We start from the raw sequence: 23,512 nt of genomic DNA on the forward strand, positions 1-23,512 counted from the left end.
AACTGTGGCCTTCCTGTTAGGTTAACCTGAAGTATTTATCAACAAATTTAAGCAACAAATAATTCCATAAATAAGACCATGTGTATTGAAAACATTGAAATTAATTCAGAAGCAATGAATCCATAGTAGCATGAATCTGAATATGGAGGTGCAACCAGCTTTAAGCTCTAAAGGAGGAGGCTGGGGTGGAGGAGGTGAAGCTGGCTACCAGCTGGGGTACGACTTTTGTGAAGTAATGCTTGGCTTCATCAGTTTTATACAGAATGAGCTTACTATTTTTGCTCGTATTGCAAATGTGATGTCATTTGCTTTGTTTAAGGACATTAGCATTTTTATGTCAGTCATTTTGATAAAAAAAACATGCATAAAACACGAAAAGGAGGATTTTTGCAAACTGTTACAAAAAAATGACACTTTAATGTTTGCATGATGTGCATAAAATCTCTGCTTCTGCAAAAATTGAATTGTTAAACTGGTATTTTGACACATTCCAAGTTAAAGAAATATTGCAACTTCTGTGATTCGTAAATTGCTGCAGGTTATATTGCGATTTTATCTAATTTGCAATTAATTTCCCATCCCTACTAAGAACCCAAATCTTCTTTTAAAATCAAAGCAAGTTTGTATCCACACAGGAAGTCCTTGTCTTTAGTGTCAAATAGAAAAGCAGAAATGAAACACAAACAGATTTAAAAGAAAATGGTGGAAATTCAAAATTTGACAGGAAGTGACTGCAGTTTGGGATCTTAAACCCTGACAGGTGCAAATAAATGTGATCTGCAGTTTTAAATTCACTTTGAGTCGTCAGACGACTAGAGAAGCTCTGAACAAGCTCAAGGCCTTCTACCATTTACAGAGAATAGCCGTAACTGTTTGTAAAGTTCCTGTTGTTGCAAGCATTCAGCCATAAAATATCAGGGCTGTCAAAACCAAAAACCAACTGCTCCCCAGCCACAGAACAGTAAACCCGGGTTACCTGCTGCTCCAGTGTCAAAGACGAAAGCCTTCTGTAATCATATCTGTTTACTTGTTTCACAGTCTATCAATAATCTGACCTTTGACCCCTGATAATCATCCCATGACCTCCTGGGGGGTCATGACCCTGGGGTTGAGAGACGTTGACAGGTGACAGATATCTGACCCTGCTGTTGACTTCCTGTATGAAAGTTTCCACGCTCCGGTTTGACAGAATGAGTGAAACCATGGATCCACTCTAAATAATACTCTAATAATACTGAGAGTTAAAACTGTAAAACAACTCTCATATATAAAACCAGAATCATCATCTTAGCTCCATAACTCTTCTCCAAAAAGTCAAAGAAACCCAACAACATGTAGGCTTTAGTCTGAACACCTCCCATCTGTGCTTAGAAAAACCATCAGCTGTAGACCAGAGCTGATTAATGTGTTTATTTTGGGAGTCGGTGTGGATTTGGAGTTAAAGAGTGTCTCCTGTAGCAGATATTTAAAGTCCCCACTGTTTTTGTTCTGCTTTAGTCTGTACAGTTAAGACGTTTTATACAACCTGCTCCAAGTTTGTGAACAGGGGGGTTTAAAAGAACCCTGCCTCCTCACTGCCAAGGTTCAGAATCAGTCATTTCTGTCACCCCTTAGAATAATGACAGAAGGTAAAAATATTCTACTCAATTTTTTAAAAATGAACCAAAAAGAAGCCATAAACCTGTTAAGAACTCCATGTTTGTCACTGTACTGTTAGTGCATCTCCCTTCTGTCCTTTTCTGCAGCTGTTTTCTCTCCCTCTTTTTTCTGCATCTCCCTCTTCTCCATATCTGTCTCTCGTTACACACCTGAGACTTGTTCAGCAGACCCCTGTCCAACATTAGTCTGGTTCTTCTCAAGAGAAGGTAGCTACTGTGGATTGGACTCATTAGCCTCCTGTCCAAATGGCTGACAGCACTGATGATGGTATCGGTTTTGTCAGGGACAAGTTTCATCCATGAGCACAGCTCTGCACCAAAAGTCTGGACAACACTATCTACATGTAAACCAGCCCATTAATCATCTTTTCCTGGTTTTCTAGAAGGTACTACTCATTTGTCCTGCCAGACATTGTGTACCTTATTGTAAAATGTTTCTGATTGAAGACGATCCTCTCTAAGCTGGCAGTTAAACCCTGAGACTAAAGCTCCAGGAGATAAAGTGAAATGTCAAACAGAAAATATGAGTCACTTTAACACTGTAGTGTCTGTGTATGTTTGATTGACAGGCCAGATTCACACACAGACGACAGCATGACAGAAAACAGACAAGGACAGAGACGGACAGAGAACACATGTTAGAACGGACATGTGGAGCTGAGAGGTTAAAGTTAAAATGTAGACACAGGATGGAGAAATGCAGGCAGAGAGACGTGAATGAGTGCAGTGAGACAGGCAGGGGGTCTGTGGTGGGCCGTGATTGAGTGACAGCAGGAGCCCACACTGAGATAAACACACAGCACTGACTGTTAGTTGCTTTAGATTGGAACCAGATGTTCACTGCTACTGTTAGCAGTTTTACTGACTGCACCAGTGTTTCACTGCACTGCACGACAGTATCACAACATCAGTGCTTCACTGCATGTCTGTCTCACTGCATGACTGGCTCATTGCATGTCTGTCTCACTGCATGTCTGTCTCACTGCATGACTGGCTCACTGCATGACTGGCTCACTGCATGTCTGTCTCACTGCATGACTGGCTCACTGCATGTCTGTCTCACTGCATGTCTGTCTCACTGCATGACTGTCTGACTGTATGACAGTCTAACTGCATGACTGTCTACATGACAGTCTCACTGCACGACAGTTACACTGTATGCCTGTCTCATTGCACAACTGTCTCACTGCACCACTGTCTTACTGGACTGCGTGGAAGTATCACAACATCAGTGCTTCACTGCATGATGCTCTCAATGCAATAGTGTTTCGCCGTATAGAAATATCACAACACAACTGTCTGAATGCATGACTGTCTCACTACATGACTGTCTCACTGCACAGAGGGTGTCACTGCATGACTGTCTCACTGCATGACAGTGTCACTGCATGACTGTCTCACTGCATGACAGTGTCACTGCATGACTGTCTCACTGCATGACTGTCTCTCTGCATGCCTATCTCATTGCACAACTGTTTTACTGCACCACTGTTTCACTGGACTGCATGGAAGTATCACAACGAGTGCTTCACTGCATGATTCAGTTTCAATGCACTTGTATTTAGCTGCATAGCAATATCACAACACAACTGTCTCACTGCACATTTGCATTACTGCACAGCTTGCTCAATGCACCATTATCTAACTGCACATCAATATGTCAACACACATGTATAACTGCACAACTTCTAAACTGCACTACAGTTGTGTCTCATTGCCCCACTATCCTACTGCAAGCCTATTTTTTCACTGTCTTACTGCACACCCATCTCACCGCAACCCTAGCTCATTGCATAGCTATCTTACTGCAAGCCTGTTTAACCGTCTCATTGCACAGCTGTATCATGCAAGCCTGTCTGTGTTACCCCTCATCTCGCTGCATGCCTGTCTCAGTGCAAGCCGGTTTACCTGTCTCATCACACAGCTATAAGCCTGTCTCCCTGCATGCCTGTCTCACTGCACATTTCTAAGTACACCCCCATTTCACTGCAAGCCTGCTTTCCTGTCTTGCTGCATCCTTTTTTCACTATCTCAAAACATGCCTAGTTCACTGCATGACTGTCTCATTGCAAGTCTGTTTAGCTGTCTCACTGTCATTGTTGGCATATTAAAAATCATAAAAACATCCATAGTAGCCTGCAGTATGTCCTTGTGGAGCAAAAACAAAGTTGACCATCTCTTCCTCTTTCATATTTTTCAGTTGATTTACAAACAAACTAAGTGCATATCGCCACCTACTGTTTTCGACTGTTAACCACAAATCATACGCAAGTGTGCCGGGTTAAATTAATGAAATCATGTTACTGATGTGGAAACAGACCAGCGGAGGAGAGGAGAGAGCAATCTTCGCAATCAGCACAGTCCGAAACTATCATGCCACATGCCAAAAAGCACTAAACAGTTTCTTTTTTCTTTATGCAAGACAAATTTCCCAGCAATCGGACAATAAGGTATTATCTTATCTTATCTTATCTTATCTTATCTTATCTTATTCAAGAGTCGATTCAACTGAATACAAAGAAGGTTTGTTACTGAAACGAGGCTCATAAAGTGTGTTTTCTATCCACTGAAGTAAAAATCCAAGACATTTAATTCAATTAAAATTAAATGACTGTAAGAGCTGGGCAAAACAAGTAAACAAGAGTCCAATCCAAATGAGAGACGCTTCAGTCTGGAAACATCAGATCTGCATGCAGCAATGATTCCACTGTAACATTCACTGAATAAAACACACTTGATTCTCTTATTCTAATCATTTTACACAAACTTTACATCATTTTACATTTCATCTTTAGGATAAAACTGCCTGTGAGTCTCTACTCAGGGCCTTCTCTCTGTCTCTGAGAGTCTGCACAGAGCATCACCTCCAGGCAACCAGTGTGAACCCACAGCATCTCTCTCTCTCTCTCTCTCTCTCGCTCATTCATGTCTATTTTTAAACCTGTAACTCCAACCTTGATAGAAATTCCTCCATTAACTCTTTTTTTTTCAACTAATCACCACAGAACATTAAATGACAGGGGAATTCCTTCAGCTCTTTCACAACACCATTAACTACATCAGGAATAAAACGCCTTTATAAAAATGCAAATAAGATAATTAGAGATTCTTATCACCAAAAAGGCTGCAAGAATGAAAAAAAAGAAAAAGGTAAAGGAGGGCTCTTTATGCCAATAAAAACAACTTTTTACTCTTACAATTACAGCTGTTTCTAATACTGACTAACTGGGACAGTGCTTCCAGAAATAACGGCTTCATCTTGTTTCTAGAAATCATCTAAGAGTGAAACAGATTTACAAACCCCCACATCCTGATGTGACATTATGGTACACTAAAAAATCAACAGCTGGGAGGATTGTCCCATAAGTCAGGGTGGGCTCTTATTTTATTTAACCTGTGTTTAACCAGCTTAGCTCCATTCAGATGATTTGCACTTTGCATCAGCATGCATTCCTGCAGAAACCTCAGAGTTCTAACATCACAGCGCAGAGCCATCCTGCTGCTTTCTCTGATTCTAACTGGAGAGTTTTAGCATCATCTATTGGTCATGAAAGTCTATAAAAACTTTGGATATTTTTCATTTATGTCTTTTTGTGGTCTCTTAACAGCCAAAATGTAACAAATGTTTTATTCTAACCCTGTGGTCAACTTTGAATTCCTTATTTTAAAATCACGTATCACTTTAAACGACGCTCTCTTCATTTTCCAGGAACATCTCCCACCCGGCCCGTGTACCCCCAGGCAGACCCGGCCCTGCTGGGCCCCCCTCCCCTATCTCCTGACCCGCTGACTCACCTGGGCACGCTGCTGTCCGGACAGGACGTACCGAGGAGCGGCGGATGGGACAGGTAGGCAGAAAACCTCTACGCCAAAAAGTCCCGTTACCGTCAAACAGAGACAGGCAGAGAGGGTGTCCCGGGCTGGTAAAGGTGAGCTCACGGGTTGCTGTAGTTTATCCTTGAATTGTTTTCAGCGCTGTGAGGAATGAGAGCCTGGACGTGAAAACGCGCTCAGCTCTGTGGGAGTCTCTGTCCTCGCGCTGACTCTCCGCTGGAATGAGGAGGTGCAGGGATGGAGTGGAGGTATTAAAACGGCAGGAGGACAAGCAGAAGCAGGGGCACAGACCCCACCCCCAGTCTGTGAAATGTGAACAACAGGCACAGAGAATCCGGACTGCGTAAAGAGAGTTTGGAGGAGGTGGGGAGGCGCACGGAGCGCAGCGTGGCGCACGAGTCTGGATGGCATCACTGAACCATTTCCGGTTTTAAATGAATGAAACTAGAGCTGCTGAGGTCTAAAATGATTTATTTGTGAACGCTTCACGAAACCTGACAAAGTGTCTACTTTCTCCTGTCATTTTTCAATCCAAGAAAGGTTGGTGGCTCCGAGCCTGTTAGCATGAATGCATTCATTAACCACTGCTAATTAAAGCCCACAATTATTGGTGCACCTGTTTGTTTTTAAATCACTGATCTCCTGCTTTATTGTCCCTTTCAGCCAGGGCTGTTTCTAGCTTTGTGGGGGCCCAATGCAAAATGCTGTTTGGGGGCCCCCAGTTTGCCAAACTACCAGAGAGAGTCCTAATTCAGTAGACCAGGGCTGTCAAAGTCAATCACAGCAGGGCCTGAGGGCCTAACAGGGTCACCTTTTTAACCATAAACTGTCACCAGTAATAAAATATGAAAGAAAAAATTAACACTGATGATAAACGATTTTGATATTTAAAGTAAAAAAAAAAAAAGTTTAAAGGCTCTCAATCTGAGAAAAGTAAATTTATTAGTTCAAAAAGTTCAAAACATGAAATTGAAAAATAATGTTTTTTTGGCAAATATATTAGAAAGTAAAAACCATGAGTTTAAAAGTTCAAAATATGAAATAAAATCTGTAATCACGAAATTAAAAGATAAAATATGATTCAAAATTTTAATTGTCTAAAAGGTAAAACTATGGGAATATGAAGTCAAAGTAAGGAGTTGAAAATATGACAAAATACAAAATATTTAGTTAAAAAGGTCAAAATATGACTTAAAAATTAGAATTCTGAATCTTAAAGCTCAAAATATTATATAAGAAGTCAAAATTAGGAATTGAAAAGCTCAAAGTATGAAATAAGTTTGAGCCCTAATAGCGAGATGCTAAATTGAAAATGTGAAATTAAAACAATTTAATTTCTTTTCTCACATTCCTGACTTCTTATCTAAATATTTTCACTCCTTACTTTCTCAGATTTTATGACTTGACAAGAAAATCTTAAATCATCAGGATAAGTTTACATTTTTATACTTGAGGAAATCTGCAGACCTCAGACTGATGGGACAGTTAGAACAGAAATATGAGATCATCCTGCAGGCCAGATTTAACTGTTCCACAGGCCTGATTTGGCCCCCAGGCCTTGAGTTTGGCACCTGTGCAGTATGATCTATGAACATGCTAATGATGCATGCATGTTATGCAAGATAAGCTCTCATATCAAAATTAAACATCTTAAGTTGAGCCACTCAAGCAAAATGAAACAAAAATCCTCAAAATGTCAATAAATAAAAGAAATATCAAGTGTTTTTAAAAACTGTTCACTTTAAAAGCAAGAACACAACTGATGTCACTCACTCACTAGCATTCATCTGAGGCTAGCTGAGGACAAATAACAAACTGAATGAATGGAAAAAAACAAGAAAACGTCCAGTTTGTTTGTTTTGTTTTGTTTGTTTGTTTGTTTGTTTATTTGTTTGTTTGTTTGTTTGTTTGTTTGTTTGTTTGTTTCAAACAGGAAATGGATCTGCCAGAAATACACTGACCCAGTCATTCCCATCCTCCCTGTCAGTGAACCTCACTCACTGCATCAGTGGAGCTCAGTGATTTTGACTTAATTTTGCCTCAAAACACTGGCAACAGCTAATCACTGCGGCTTATTTTATTCCGACTTTTATTCTTAAGTGAATAACGGATAAAGACAGGTAATCTTAATTCTCTTCAGATGAGGCCAAACATTTGCATAGTTAGCATATAGCAGGAAACGGCCCTGCTTTCAGCTCACGTTGGTTAATCCATGCCAGAGTCTCTCTGCAGCCACAGTGACGTAAGATAAGTCCACCACTGCTCCATGATGTCACATTTCACTTTAAAGACTCACAGACAGAGAGGAGGAGACAGAAGTCATCTGAACTTTCAGTTTTCGAAAATGCAGCTTTTCACCATCCCCTTCTTTCCCTTTTCATTCCAAAGTTCCTTCTTCATGGTTGAGTTGATGTCATAATCTCCTTATACTCTTCCAAAGTCAAAACAGGTCTGTCTCCAAACAGCAAAATGTTGACAGAACAAAAGGGGAGAGTTCAGAAATTCCAAGTAAAGATGATCAAGCTGGATGGGGTTGAGGTCAGGTCTCTGTGTGGGCCAGTCCAGTTCTTCATCAAACCAGGTCTTTCTAGTCCTCCTTTGGTCTCTGAGGCACAGTCATGCTGGAATAGAAAAGACCCTTTCCCAAACTGTTGCCACACAGTTGGAAGCATAGCATTGCCCAGAATGTCCTGGTCTGGTGAAGCATTAAGATCAGCATTCACTGGAGATAAGGGGTCTAGTCCAGACCCTGAGAAACAGCCCTGTACCATTATCCCTCCTCCACCAAACTTCACATTCAGGAAGTTAACGTTCTCCAGCATCCTCCAAACCCAGACTCGCCCATCTGTCTGACAAACACAGAGGATGATTGGTCACACAGAACACGTTTCCACTGCTCCACAGTCTAGTGTCGGTGTGCTCTACACCACTCCACCTGATGCTTGGCATTGGACTTGGTGATGTGAGGCTTGCATGCAGCTGTTACCATGGAAACCCATTCATGAAGCTCCTGCTGCAGTTTAAGTGTGTTTACATGAATGCCAGTGGAAGTTCAGAACTCTTCATCTGTGGGATCAGCAGACTTGGAGACTTTTATGCACCACACACTTTAGCAGTTGTTGACCTGGCTCTGTGACTTTACCTGGTCTTCTGCTTTGTGGCTGAGTTGCTGTTGTTCCTAAACTCTTCCACTCTCTAATAATATCTCTTACAGTCCACAGTGGAATATCTACCAAGGATGAAATTTCATGAACCGTCTTATTACAAAGGAAGCATCCATCACAGTTCCACTCCTGAAGTCTCTGAGCTCTTCAGAGCGACCCTTCAAGGATCACAGATGTTTGTATAGAGACTGCATGGCTAGGTGATGATTTTATACACCTGTGACAATGGATCCGATTGAAACACCTGAATTCAATCATTAACAGGTGTGAACCACTACTTTTGTCCTTATAGTGTATTTCTGAGCTGTCATTGGTCAGTCATCGTGTTTGTGACTAATATGAGTTGTGACTAGTGAAAAACAGGTGTTATGGCAACACTCCTGATAGGTTGTATGGCATGGCTGTCAAGCTTTATGGGGGCGGGCCTCCCAGCACTCACAGCCGGTAGCTGATGAGAGGCGGGGGACCGCTTTTTTTTTTTGTGATCAAATTTTTTTTTATTAGATTTTAACAAATTTACAATATAAAACAGAAATAATATCAATGAGAAACATACAGAAAATAAGCATATGAGAAATACCCCCATCCCAGGAAAAAACAAAAAACAGAAAAAAAAAACAAAAAACAAAAACAAAAACAAAACAAAACAAAACAAAAACAAAACAAAACAAAACAAAGAAAACAAAAACCCACCTGTTCCTTATGTGTACAAGGATTAATAAGTAGCAATGTAGGGAGACATATGACAATTTATGTTTGTATACCAGGTTATTGCAAATGTACTACACAGCTCCGACCTTACCAGCACAAGTTTTCTAACAGAGATGTACAAGTATCTTTGTCTCCACATTCATACCATGGACCTTGTGGGTTAACAGGAAGATAAAATTGCTCAGAACAGATTAGTTAATAAAAAATAATTCACTTCAAAAGCTCTTTTAGAGAGTCGGCTGCAGAGCACCAACTATGTAGACTAGTCTATCCAGCTCCATTTATGCAAGCTGTAGATAACTCCAGATAGATAACATCCAAAAAAGTCCGGACCCATTGTTTGATAATGAGGGAGTGGGGTGGTTTCCACCTAACGGCAATCATCCTTTTAGCGGTTGTCAGTCCAGCTAATAGTACCTGCTTTTGGGATTTAGTGACACCGAGTTTTGACAGATCCTTCAGAATTAACACAGGCACAGTCACCGCGATACATACTGAAAGCAAATTAGAAAGGGAGATAGCTACTTTAGACCAGAAGTGTGATACTGGCGGACAGTCCCACATCATGTGTAGGAAAGTTCCAGTGGACTTTAGAGTGCAAAGGGTACACAAGGGATCATTTATCATCTTCATACAAAATAGTTTCCGAGGTGTCAAATATGTTCTGTGAACAAGGTTAAAATGAATCTGTTGGTGATTAGGGTTACGGGAGGCCTCTTTTATATTTGCCCATATCCGCTTCCAGTCAAACTGTCAAATCTCCACTCAAATCTGGACAGTCACGCCTCCATACACAATCCATAGGTAGGTTTTCATAGGAAGCCTCAAGAAAAAATTTATACAAAATAGAGACCAGACCCCTGGATTTACCTAGTGTGGTAAATAGTTTATAAATTGGGTGAGTTGGTAAAGATTGCTGCCATGGGACGCCATACGCCCTGAGAGCTGATCTTATCTGTTAATAAAAGAAAAAAGATGAACCCGGAAGGTTGAACACACCTCTAATGTCTTGAAAAGAGCGCAGACCTGTATCATCATATAATTCACCTAAATACTTAATAGTACAGTTATTCCAGTGAGAGGATGAGATGGGCCTTCCCCCAATCAACAAGTGTTGGTTGTTAAATAATGGTGAGAGCTTATGCCATTTGCATGAGATTTTACAGTGTAATTCAGCCAAACGCCAGGTTTGAATGAGATGAGAGATAATCGGGCCAAATCGAGGCTGACATTGCTTGCGTGATATATTTGAAAAGAGAACTTCTGGAAGGCTCCATGGTTGTACAATATTCTCCTCTAAGCTGCGCCAGGAGACAGATATATTTAGGTTAAACCACACTGAGAGTGGTCGCAGAACAAAGGACCAGAAATAAAATTTGAAATTGGGCAGTGAAAGCCCACCATCCCCCCACTCCCTCTGCAAGGTGGATAGTTTTAAGCTGGGTCGTTTAGCATTCCAAATAAACTGTGTAATACAGGAATGAATTTTATTCCAGTATTTAACAGATGGAGGGAGTGGAATCATGGTGCTGATAAAGTTTATTCTTGGCAAGATATTCATTTTGACTACAGAAATGCGGGCTCGAAGAGAGCAGGGGAGGTTATTCCATCTATCAAGATCTGATTTTATTTTACTCATAACCTCTGAATAATTGTGAGACACAATACGAGTCAGAGATGGGAAGATATCTATTCCAAGATACTTAAAGTGCTGAACAGTAGGGATATCGGCTGGATACTGCAGCTTTGAAGCTGCATCAGTTAATGGGAGAAGGGCTGATTTAGACCAGTTGATCTTGAAGCCGGAGAGCTGGGGGGGACTACTGTGTTGATTAAGCTGAGGTGGGCAGGTGTGCTGGAGGAGTGTGGCACAATTGCAACGCCGAGAGCTACCTCGTGGAGAACGTTTTGGAGCAAACCATAGACTGTTCCCGGTTTAATTTATGTTTCGAAGTTCATCTCTAAGTTTTTGTCGCGTGTTTATGTTATAAACAATGAACTGTCATCCGTCACCACTCTGACGAGGAAGGTTTGGGGTCCGAAGCCCGAGGTTCAGCTGCGACAGGTAAGGTCCGTCTCCCTTTCATTGAGCTTGGCAGCCACATGCTAGTATGGCATGGCCAGCAGACGCCTGGAAGCCCTAGACCAACGTTACGTTGCCTAGGGTCGTGTTTGCCGTGATATAAAGTGGGGTGCTCGTCCGAGATATGAATTCAAATGTATGACGTCTTTTGTTTGTAGCATTAGCATGGTAGGTAAACAGCTAGTTTAATGTTAGCATAGTTACGTGGCCCGCTGCTTTCTTACTTCGGTATTGTTAGCTCTGTCTGTGTCTGGGAAAAGATAGGAGTTGTATTCAGCTCGTTAAAAGTGGACGTGGCCAGGTTTAATTAGAGGTGCCTACAACTGTGGGGCAGACAAGCTGCTCAGTCCGAGTACTATCACGGACAGAGTTTTAGGTAGGTAGACAAACCTAATGGGCCGAGATAGCAAATAAAACACATAGACTTCGAGAGTGTTGTTATTGGAGGCTTGGATGTACGGTGGGTTGCTGCTTAAACGGTCAGGTAGGTTGAGGTGTGTCGGCTATGTCCGCTGTGTCGGTGTGTCCTGTTGAGGTCGTGTCCGGTGTTAGCAGTCTTTTGTGAAGTCAGTGTAGCGGTTTGGTGATGGCTACTGAGGCAGGTAACGTGTCACTGTCGGTGAGTGAGATGACGAGTCAGTTTTTGAGATTAAAGAAGGCTGCACTTGTTGCTCTGGCTGATGAAGAGGAAGTTCAGCTTGAAGAGGGCATGTCTAGGTCAGCTATTGCAGCTAGGCTGATAGCAGAGTTTCAGCTGGAAGAGTTGTGGGCAGAGCAAGAGAAAGAGAGAGATCAGGAATGGGAGAGGCTGGAGAAAGAGAAGGACAGGGCTTTTCGGGAAAGATGGATGTTGATGTTTTCTTTGAAATGTTTGAGAAGGTAGCAAAAGAAAGTGACTGGCCGGAGGTCAAGTGGCCTTTGTTGGTGCAAAGTGTGCTAACAGGGAAAGCTTAGAGTGCAGTAGCAGCTTTAGACAGCTTTGTAGGTTTGGAATATGAGCCATTGAAGAAAGCTGTTTTGGAGGCACATGGTAGTGTGCCAGAGGCATATCGAAGTCAGTTTCGTGACATGAGACGAGGGCAGACTGAATCTTATTTGGACTCGTGGCGTAGACAGGAAGTTGCTTTTGATCGCTGGATTAATTCATGTGAAGCTTTTGGTTTCCAGAATCTGAGGGACTTAATGCTACTTGAACAGTTTAAGCTTAGTGTCCCCAGGGAAATAGAAGTTTACCTTAATGAGTGTGATGTGGCTAGCCCGCGGCGTGCAGCAGAGCTGGCTGACAGCTATGAGGTAGCACATGGAGGTAAATTTGGTGGGTTTATAGGAAGGAAGAGACACAAGGAAAGGCAGGGATGTCACCAACCAAAGTGGCAAGGAGAGACAAGTGGGGGTCGCCCTCCAGTGGCAGAGGTGAGCCCTCCCTTTGTGTCTCGTCAGCTTAGGTCAGGAGGTTTGGGTCCCCCCTCTGGCCGCAGTTCCACTCCTGTAGCTGAGTTGCAGTGTTACTGGTGTCACAAAATAGGCCACAAGAAAAGTCAGTGTCCGAGTTTGGTTAGCAAGCGGGGTCCTGCCAAGCCAGTTTGCTTAGTGTCAGTAAGTAGGGAGGCTAGAGATGACCTTCATGGCTATGAGGGTTTCGTCTCCAAAGGCTGAAAGTCTTCGTGTACCAGTTACTATACTCAGAAACACTGGAGCTAAGCAGACTCTCTTACGAAAAGGGGTGGTGGAACTCCCAAATTCTACTTTCACTCGACAGTTTGCTGTGGTGCAAGGAGTAGGGGGTGGATATGAGACTGTGCCTCTTTATCGTATCTACTTAAGGTCTGAGCTAGTGTCAGGGTATGTAGAGGTGGCAGAAGTACAGACTCTGCCGTTTGATGTTATTAATCTTGTAATGGGAAATGATGTTGCAGGTAAGAAAGTGACTCCAGAAACCTCTGAGACCCAGGCTGCCTTCCAGGGGCTTAGGCAGTTAGAGGAGTATCCTGAGGTTTTCCCCACCTGTGTGGTTACCCGTGCTCGAGCCACACAGGAACCGAGGGTGTGTGATGTCACTGAGCCAGTGGAGCTTGAAAGTTGTGAGGACTCTGCCACTGAGCTGGTAGGTACAGTCTTTCCTCAGGTAGATCAAGCTGAAATTGTAGCAGTGGAGCCGGAAAAGAGGCTGGCTGTTAAGGTTTGTGAGGAAGGTAGTGTGGAGGGTCCAGCTGGGGTTAGCCAGGACCAGGTTGGAACCCTTACGGCTGGGTTGAGGAAAGCTGATCCAGTGACCCCAGAGTCACTGCCTCTTAATTGTCACTCCTTAGTAGAGGAGCAGCAGAGAGACCCTTCACTAGGTTATGCTTTGAAAATTGCCACCTGTGTTTCAGAAGCTAACAAGGTTCCCATAGGCTACTTTGTTAGAGACAAGATACTCTTTTGAAAGTGGAGGCCTGCTGCACGGCCTGCTAATGAGGACTGGGCTGTTCATGAACAGGTGGTTATTCCTCTAAGCTACCGCCAGGAGGTGATGTGGTTAGCTCATGATTCCTCTCTCGGTGGTCATCTTGGTGTAAGGAAGACCTTGGACAGAATTAGCTGGCATTTTCATTGGCCGAGTATCCGAAAGGATGTACGAAGATTTTGCCATTCTTGTCATGCATGTTTGTTGGTGGGAAAGCCCGGAGGGGCCCCACCAGTTGCACCATTACAGCCATTGCCTGTTGAACATGAGCCTTTCGCTCACATAATGATTGACTGTGTTGGGCCTTTGCCTAAATCGAAACGAGGAAATTAATATTTACTTACCATTCTTGATGTAGCCACGAGGTATACTGAAGCAATACCATTGAGAAGCATTAAAGCTAAGACTATTGTAGATAATTTTGTAAAGTTCTTCTCTTGGGCAGGTCTTCGACGTACTATTCAGTCAGACAGGGGTTCTAATTTCACCTCTAAACTGTATCAGCAGGTTATGACTGAGTTGAAGATATCACCAAAGTATTCTTCGGCATACCACCCTCAGCCCCAAGGAGCCATAGAACACTTTCATTCTACATTAAAAACCATGATAAAGACTTTTGTTGAAGCACAGCCCAAAGAATGGGACGAGGCCATTCCCTTTTTGTTGTTTGCTGCACGCGATGCTCCAACGGAGTCCCTGGGTTTCAGTCCATTTGAGCTTATCTTTGGTCATGAGGTGAGGGGCCCTTTGCATTTGTTCAAGGAACAAGTGGTCAAACCGACATCTCCTGGAGATGTCCTTCAGTATGTGTCTTCATTTAGAGCCAGGTTGCAGTCGGCCTGTGAAGTTGCACAAAAGAACTTGGGTGGAGCCAAAGCTCGAATGAAGGCCAGGTATGACAAAAGGGCAGCAACTCGCACTTTTGACCCAGGTGATCTGGTTTTAGTTTTGGCTCAGGGGCCACGTGATCAGTTGGATCCTGGATACGCAGGTCCATAGAGGGTATTGAGAAAGGTTGGTGACCTAAATTACGTCCTGAGTACACCTGACAAGAGGACTAAGACTAAGATGTGTCATGTAAACACCCTCAAGGCATATGAGGGTCATGAAGTTGCTGTTTGTTGTGCAGTGCCAGAGGCAGTGGAGGAGGAAATGTTTGCTCCTGATCTATTGGAGTTAGCTGCTCCTCCACCAGACATTGTGAGTTTTATAACACAGAGGCTCGAGGTTTCCTTGAGAGTAATTTGCTCCATCTGACAGAGTCTCAAAGGCAAGATGTGATAGCTTTGATTGACTCTTACCCAAAGCTATGTAGTGATGTCCCAGGGAGGACAGGCCGAGCAGTTCATGATGTTGATGTGGGTGAGGTGTTTCCTATAAAACAGCACCCTTACTGATACCCACCTCACAAGAAGAAGGTGGTTCAGGATGAGGTTCAATACATGCTTCAGATTGGTGTTATTGAGCCAGCTGATAGTGCTTGGAGTTCCCCAGTTGTGTTAGCAGCTCAGGAAGGAAAAGCTGACAGATTTTGTGTGGACTTCAGAAAGGTTAATAATGTAACCAGGGCTGATGCTTTTCCTATCCCTCGACTTGAGGACTGTATAGATCAGGTTGGTCAGGCCAAGTATGTGTCAAAAGTTGATCTTTTGAAGGGTTATTTTCAGGTGCCGCTGACGGTCCAAGCTAGTGAGATCTCAGCTTTTGTTACTCATGATGGTCTGTACAAGTTTAAGGTCTTACCCTTTGGTATGAAGAATGCACCAGCCACATTTCAGCGCTTGATGAATTCTATCACTCAGGGGTTAAGTAACACGGTGACCTATATTGACGATGTGGTTACATTTAGTGAAACCTGGGAAGAGCATTTGGTGCAGTTGAGGAGACTGTTTGATGCTCTACAGGAGGCTGGTTTAGTGATTAACTTGGCAAAGTGTGAGTTTGGAAAAGGGAAGGTGACTTACCTTGGACATCAGGTGGGCTGTGGAGCTGTGCTTCCAAGGGTTGCCAAAGTCCAAGCCATCGTAGACTTTCCAGTGCCATGCACTCGTACACAGCTAATGGGTTTTATCGTCGGTTTGTGCCAAACTTTGCAGGTGTTACAGCTCCTTTGACGAACCTCTTGAGTAAAGATGTGAAATGGGTTTGGTCAGAGAGGTGTCAAGAAGCTTTTGCTCAGGTCAAAGCAATGTTGTCCAGTCCTCCTGTGTTGAGAGCCCCAGATTTCAGCCTACCGTTTCTGCTTGCTGTGGATGCTTGTGATGTGGGGGTAGGAGCGGTTCTTCTGCAAGCAGGGGAAGATGGGTTGGAGAAGCCAGTGGGTTACTTCTCTAAGAAGCAAAACAAAAGTCAACAAGCATACTCAACAATTGAGAAAGAGGCATTAGCGTTGGTGCTAGCAGTAAAGCATTTTGAAGTCTATGTTGCCAGCTGTGGAAAGGTTGTTGTGTACTCGGATCACAATCCATTGGCTTTTCTTGCTAAGTTTCGTAGTGCCAGTGCGAGAGTGTTTCGGTGGAGTTTGGTTCTGCAACCATACAACCTCGAAATTAAGCATATTGCAGGAAAAAACAACGTTATTACAGACTCTCTGTCCAGACGTTAATGAGTTTTACAGGAGTTAGCTTTTGACATTGGAAGTTGAGTTAACCTTGTTCAAAGGATTAAAACCTTTGGGAAAATAAACTATAGCTGTAAATTGCCATAATTATTTTAATGTTGGTGAGTAAGTATAAAGATTTATAGAGTAAAAATAGAAAAAAAAAAAGAACTGAAAATGAACAAAAACAAACTCACTTGTAAATAGAGTAACTGTATGTTAGTCTTGTGTCTACTTAGTTTCGTTTGTTTTTGTTTTGTTTGGGGGGGGGGGATGTTACGGCAATACTCCTGATAGGTTGTATGGCATGGCTGTCAAGCTTGATTGGGGCGGGCCTACCAGCTCTCACAGCCGGTAGCTGATGAGAGGCGGGGGACCACTGGGTTGATTAAGCTGAGGTGGACAGGTGTGCTGGAGGAGTGTGGAACAATGCAACGTCGAGAGCTACCTCATGGAAAACGTTTTGGAGCAAACCATAGACTGTTCCCCGTTTAATTTATGTTTCGAAGTTTATCTCAAAGTTTTTGTCGCGTGTTTATGTTATAAACAATGAACTGTCATCCGTCACCACTCTGACGAGGAAGGTGTGGGGTCTGAAGCAGAGCGAGCTGGTTGAGGTGGAGTCACATTGTGGCGGAGGTTCAGCTGCGACAGGTAAGGTCCGTCTCCCTTTCATTGAGCTTGGCAGCCACATGCTAGTATGGCATGGCCAGCAGACGCCTGGAAGCCCTAGACCAACGTTACGTTGCCCAGGGTCGTCTTTGCCATGACACAGGTATACAGATATCTGTACCTGAAATTCTCTGTCAGGGAAAAACTGCAACTTCAAAGAGCCTAAAGCAAGTAGTTGACTTGAAAAATTCAACTTTAGGAATGGACTCATGAGTTTGTTGTCCCCTTGCTGTGCAACAAAGACTTAACTCTCCTCCTCCCTTCAGTCTGTGACTTTAGAAATCTGTATTTTCTTCCTGTTGTTTTTAAATGTGAACATCCATCATGCACTGCTGCAATCCTTTCTCTGCTGTTCCCTAAAATGAAACCTAAAGCTCGCTGGTACTCACTTCTTCTTCTTCACCTGATGAACACGGAGGAGTGGAGGTCTGCAGGATGACCTCCAGGCATGCTCAGTAGAAGAGAGAGGCAGGCATGCTCAGTAAGAGCAGTTAAATCACAAACCAGGAACAAGTATGTACCTCAAAAACCATTGAAATCAGCATAAACCGCCTCTCTCATTCAGAGATACTTCTCTGGATGTTTTGGTGCAGAATCTTTAATATTGGTTTGCATGCTCACAGGACACATTTCTAAAGTGATCAGGCTTTCATTGTGTCCTTTTAAACATCGCTATGTCTCAAACTAGCTTCAGATCAACCCAGACTCAAAGAGGAGGAGCTGAAGCCTCCTGACAGCTACAACACACGGGTTTTATAGTAGTATGAGCTGCACCTCTAATTCTGTAAAATGTCCACCCCTGCAGTTTGTGTAAAGATATCAACCATTCTAACCGAACTCATTTTTGAACCCGACCATGAACCAGCGCCGAATAACTTATTAAAAATTTTGTTGGAATCACAATATGGCCCTCTGCAAGATACAGATCAGTGGAAGTGTAATGCAGCTAAACTTGTGCCAAAGATGGCAGCAGAAACCAGAGATATTCTGGCATATTTCATACACAGATGTAAGAAGAATTTATCTGTTTATGTGGAACTCGCAAAAAATCCCAGTCTTTCAGAATCAGTCAGTATGTTTTCAGCTAAAATGAGGATAATAATGTAGAAATTTTAATCCTTTAAAAACACAAATCATATCGAAATTGCAGGATAAGTCAAAATAATCCCATTTTAGTGTTTTTCAAAACCGTTCATCCCTACTGTAAACATTTTTATTTTGGCCATGGAGACAGCTGTTCTAACCTGAGGTAGCTTTATTATCAACACTAATTGTTGGTGCTCGGTTTACATGAAGCATTTCTAATCAGGATTTTATTCTGATGTAACCAGATCTAACCTTACAAAGCAGACTGATTGAAGGTTGGTATTTCTGGTAACCTCACCGACTTCTAAGGTGCACGGAGGATGATTAAAGGCTTGGAGGTAACAGAAAGCATCAGTCTCTGATGACCCTGATGAAGGCTACAAGCCAGTCAGTTTTTCTCTAAACTACCAGATGACATACACTATATTGCCAAAAGTATTCACTCACCCATCCAAATAATTGAAATCAGGTGTTCCAATCAAAGTGAGTATATTCACCCCCTTTTAAGTGACTGAGTCAATTCAACAGAGGTCCAACACATTGGTGCTAGTAGTCTCACAGTTAGTGAAATGGGGATCAACTGAGGTCAGTGAATGTGTCTCAGGTGAGAGTAGTATACAAACACCTGTGTCTGGAGGGTCCAATCACTGGTTAATCAGTATTCCTGACTACCATTACACAATGAAAACAAAAGAACACTCAGAGAAAAGGTTATTGAAAAGTCTAAGTCAGAGGATGGAGACAGAAACATTTCCAAGTCTCTGAACATCCCCAGAGTTCAGTTAAATCCATCATGAAGAAATGAAGGAATATGTCATGTGTAAATCTGCCAAGATCAGACCGTCCTCACAAACTGAGTGAGCGTGCAAGAAGGAGACTAGTGAGAGAGGACACCAAGACACTTATGACTACTCTGAAGGAGTTCCAAGCTTCAGCAGCTGAGATGGGAGAGACTCTGCAAACAACAACTGTTGGCCGGGTTCTTCACCAGTCAGAGCTTTATGGGAGAGTGGAGAAGAGAAAGACACTGTTGAAGAAAACTCAGATTCAGTCTGGACTAGAGTTCACCAAAAGGCATGTGGGAGACTTCATGGTCAAGAGGAAGAAAGTTCTTTGGTCTGATGAGACCAGAATGGAGCTTTCTGACCATTAGACAAGACACCCAACACTGACATCACCACAAACACACCATCCCCACTGTGGAGCTCAGTGGTGGCAGCATCATGCTGTGGGGATGCTTCTCAGCAGCCGTCCCTGGAAGGCTTGTAAAGGTAGAGGGTAAAATGAATGAGAGAAAATATGGGAAAATCCTGGAGGACAGTCTTATCCAGTCCGACAGAGAAGTACAGCTTTGAGGAAGACTTATTCTCCAGTCAGACAATGAGCCGAAGCAAACAGAGAAAGCTACACAGAAATGGTTTAAAAACACCAAAGGGAATGTTTTGGAGTGGAAGAGTCAAAGCCCAGACCATAATCTGATAGAGAATCTGTGGCTGGACTTGAAAGGGCTGTTCACCCTGATCCCTGTACAACCTGACAGAGTTTGAGCCGTTTATCAAAGAAGAATGGAGTAAAATTCCAGAGTCCAGATGTTTGAGCCTGAATGAGATCTGCACAGACAACCTCTCTTATGTTGTCAGTGTTTGTCAGTGTTTTTGCTTTTCTCCTGGCCAGCACCAGCATGAGTGTCATCCACTGACAAGCTCCACTGTTCATCAACTACGACGGCTGTCTGCAGAGTTCAGGTTACTGCTGCAGCAGAAGTCTACTACCTGGTTTTGTCTTCTCGCTCTGGTTCGCCTGTGATGATTGTGATAGAACATTCACCCAATCACCCTCTAAGAATTTTTTAAAAAGTCCTCCCAAACATTTTGTATGGGAGGTTTCCCAGATGAAAATAAAGTGTATCTGCAGTGGATGTATGAGGTCATTTAAACCAGATCAGCCTCTGCCCCAGGAGAGGACCCTATCCTAGAGGTGGAATTGCATTCCTCCCCTCTCGCTCTGCTCTGTCCTCTCTTTGTCCCCGCTCTGTTCCCTCCATCCTCTCTCTCATCCTGAACAATCTTGGTGTGAAATGCCAGAGAGTCTGAGCTCCTGACACACTGACCTTTGGAGAGGAGAAGGTCTAATTTAGACGGCTGCTTCACCCTGGTGACCGCCCACACACCCACACAGAGCCAGCCGGGTGTGAAGCCTGAACTATGAACTGTGGAGAGAGGTGGAGCAGGTCAGTGGGCTCTCCGTCATATATGAACAAAACCTTCAGTATATACAGCTCAGCAGGCTGACTGTGTCCATACAAGGAGCAGCATCTCTCCTCAATACATCCACCTTTGTGTGGACACAGAGGTCAGGGCCAGGGACTGAGAGGAGAGTTTACTGAAGACACAGACTCAAACACAACAGCGAGTTCAACAGGGTCTGACCACATTTTCAGCAGCCCTCAGAGAACTTCACAATTCAGATCCTCCATTGTGACATTTCACAAAATCCTAAATCAACATTTTCATTCCAGGAACAACGTCAACTACAAGACATTTGATTCAGCACAAAAACAAAAGCAACTGGAGAACAAAGTCACCAACATCTATTAAGAGTAACATAGACATTTCTAATGCTTTGGGACTCCAGAAAACCAGGCTGAGAGCCATTATCCACAAATGGAGAAAACTGGGAGCAGTGGTGAATCTTCCCAGGAGTGGCCGGCTGACCAAAATGACTCCAAGGGCGCATGGACAACTCATCCAGGAGGTCCCAGAAGAACCCAGAACAACATCAAAAGACCTGCAGGCCTCACTGACTCAGTTAAGGTCAGATGTCATGATTCAACAATCAGTAAGAGACTGGGCAACAATGGCATCATGGGAGAGTTCCAAGACCAAAACCCCTGCTGACAAAAAGAACACAAAGGCTCGTCTCACATTTGACTAAAAACATCCTGATGATCCCCAAGACCTCTGGGAAAATATTCTGAGGACTGACCAGACAGAAGTTTTGGACCACCATTCAGACATGGTGGTGGTAGTGTGATGGTCTGGACCAGGACCTGGACCACTTGAACCATGACTTCTGCTCTCTAGCAGAAAATCCTGAAGGAGAATGTCAGGCCATCAGTTCATGACCTCAAGATCAAGACCACTTGGGTTATGGAGCAGGACAATGATCCCAAACACACCAGCAAGTCCACTTCTGAGTGGACTAAAGACTAAATGAAGGTTCTTGAGTGGTCTAGTCAAAGTCTGGACTTATATCTGACTGAGATGCTGTGGCGTGACCTTACACAGGCTGTTCATGCTGGAAAACCCTCCAATGTGGCTGAATGAACACTATTCTGTAAAGAAGAGTGGGACAACATTCCTCCACAGTGATGAAAAGACTCACTGACAGTTATGACAAATGCTTGTTCAGTTGTTGAACAACCATTCATTAGGGGCAATGACCTTTTCACATAGGGCCAGATTTGATTTATTTAGTAAATGAAATCATTATTTGAAAACTGGCTTTTGTATTCACTCAGGTTATTTTTGTCTAATATCAAGAATAGTTTGATGATCTGAAACATTTCAGCATGAAAAAATAACTTTAAAATAAATCCCTTCAAAGTCAGTGACTGTCAGAGCCGTTGCTTTGGAAACGGTGCATTGTCTCCTTGAGTCCCAGTGGTCTGAACTGGTCATCTTTCAGAATGTCACAGAGCGGCTGGGCAGTTGGGTTTTTTTAACTTGTCTCATTGAACATCTTGAATTTGACCTGGGCTTTAGAAATGTTGGTGTGACACTCTAGAATTGTGGGTACTGTCGTCTTTCTCCCAAGGTTGTGAATAAACCATGTTTCTCTTAAAACTAGGCTGATATTACACGAACTTTGGTCTTTTACTTCACTTCATGTTACATCCCATTCCTGCATCTGTGCCGTGCCTAGGCCCACCTAGTCCTTCTATGCTGGGGCCACGAAGTGTGCTGCGCTGAAGCACAGAACGATTGCACTCACACTGGCCAAACATACCGGACTTTAGGCTGAAACGGGCCAGGCACGGTACAGATGGCCTAGTGTGAGTGTGCCCCTACATCCATCTGTTTTCTGCACCTCATCCAGTTTGGGGTTGAAGGGGGCTAGAGCTGATCCCCGCTGTCTTTGGGTGAAAGGCCTGGTTCACACAAACCACGCCCACACCTGTGGACAGGTTAGTGTAACCCTAACCTGTTTCCCTCAGGCACATGTCTTCAGACTGTGGGAGGAGGCTGGAGAACCAGGAGAGGGCATAAACATGCACACTCCAAAAGGTTTTCCTATTAATCTTGCTTGGAGGTTGCAGAAAGCTCCATATGAAAGCCATGAGTGGACTCTTATGTGTTTTTCACATAGGAGAGTCTTCATCTCTCCTCTCCTCCATAAAGCCCAGATCAGTGGAGGGCTGCAGTGATGGTTGTTCTTCTGGAACTTTGTCCCATCTCCACACACGATCTCTGGAGCTCAGAGTGACCATCAGGTTCTTGGTCTCCTCTAAGGCCCTTCTACCCCGATGGTGACCAGGTTCTTGTGAGAGTCCTGGCTGTGCCAAACATCTGAGAGAATACTGGAGGTCACTGTTCTCTTGGGAACCTTCAGAGCAGCAGAAATGTTTCTTTAGCCTTCCCCAGATCTGTGCCTGTCAGCAATCCTGCCTCTGCAGCTCTGCAGCTCCTTTGACCTCATGTCTTGGTTTCTGCTCTGATATCATTGCCATCTGTGAGGCCTTCTATAGACAGGTGTGAGCCTTTCCAAATCATGTCCAATCACTTTAGTTTAGCACACACGCAGACACACAGAGGCAAAACTGTTAATAGATTTATTCACTCTACGACCCGGTTTCAAAAAGTACGCTCCCAAAACGTTGATTTAGTGTGGATGAAATGCCGATACGATAAAGTTTTTTTGTTGGATACTCCTAAACTGCTCTCCCTGTGGACGGCCCTTTATTTTCAATGATCAGGACATGTGTTTTGAAAGTAAATAAAGCAACAAAAATGGATTCAAATGGCATCAAAATAGATTTTAATCATCCAAAAAAGTCTGGATCTCCTGTGTTGCATGCCCAAGTTCACATGAATCATACCGAACACTTCCTCGTACAGTCTTAGGGTATGGTGCGCTTGTGTTCATGCTGATATAATGTAACCAGACTTTTGTGTCAGGTGGGCGTGGCCTCTAATGTTAACCCACCCTAAATCACCTGTGTTGTTTGTTTAAACTCATGAAACCTAATCAACAGACTTT

The 23,512-nt window shown here is 43.3% G+C and overlaps 2 protein-coding genes across 4 annotated transcripts in view; one reads left to right on the forward strand and one right to left on the reverse strand.

Annotated features, from left to right (window-relative positions):
• matn4 (matrilin 4) overlaps window positions 1-5,848 on the reverse strand; it is a 69,422-nt gene extending 63,574 nt beyond the window's left edge. For 2 of the 3 annotated variants that reach the window (XM_041783017.1, XM_041783016.1), the window contains exon 1: window positions 5,454-5,848. The gene's annotated coding sequence lies outside the window, so the exon portion shown is untranslated. The remainder of the gene's footprint in view (window positions 1-5,453) is intronic. The other variant, XM_041783015.1, reaches the window with a different exon arrangement.
• Window positions 5,849-16,983: 11,135 nt separating this feature from the next.
• Window positions 16,984-23,512, forward strand: part of rbpjl (recombination signal binding protein for immunoglobulin kappa J region-like) — a 31,343-nt gene continuing 24,814 nt past the window's right edge. Inside the window, exon 1 of the mRNA XM_041783018.1 lies at window positions 16,984-17,149. The gene's annotated coding sequence lies outside the window, so the exon portion shown is untranslated. The remainder of the gene's footprint in view (window positions 17,150-23,512) is intronic.

Source organism: Cheilinus undulatus, linkage group 3 (genome assembly GCF_018320785.1).
Source record: "Cheilinus undulatus linkage group 3, ASM1832078v1, whole genome shotgun sequence".
In the NCBI taxonomy this organism is placed as follows: domain Eukaryota; kingdom Metazoa; phylum Chordata; class Actinopteri; order Labriformes; family Labridae; genus Cheilinus; species Cheilinus undulatus.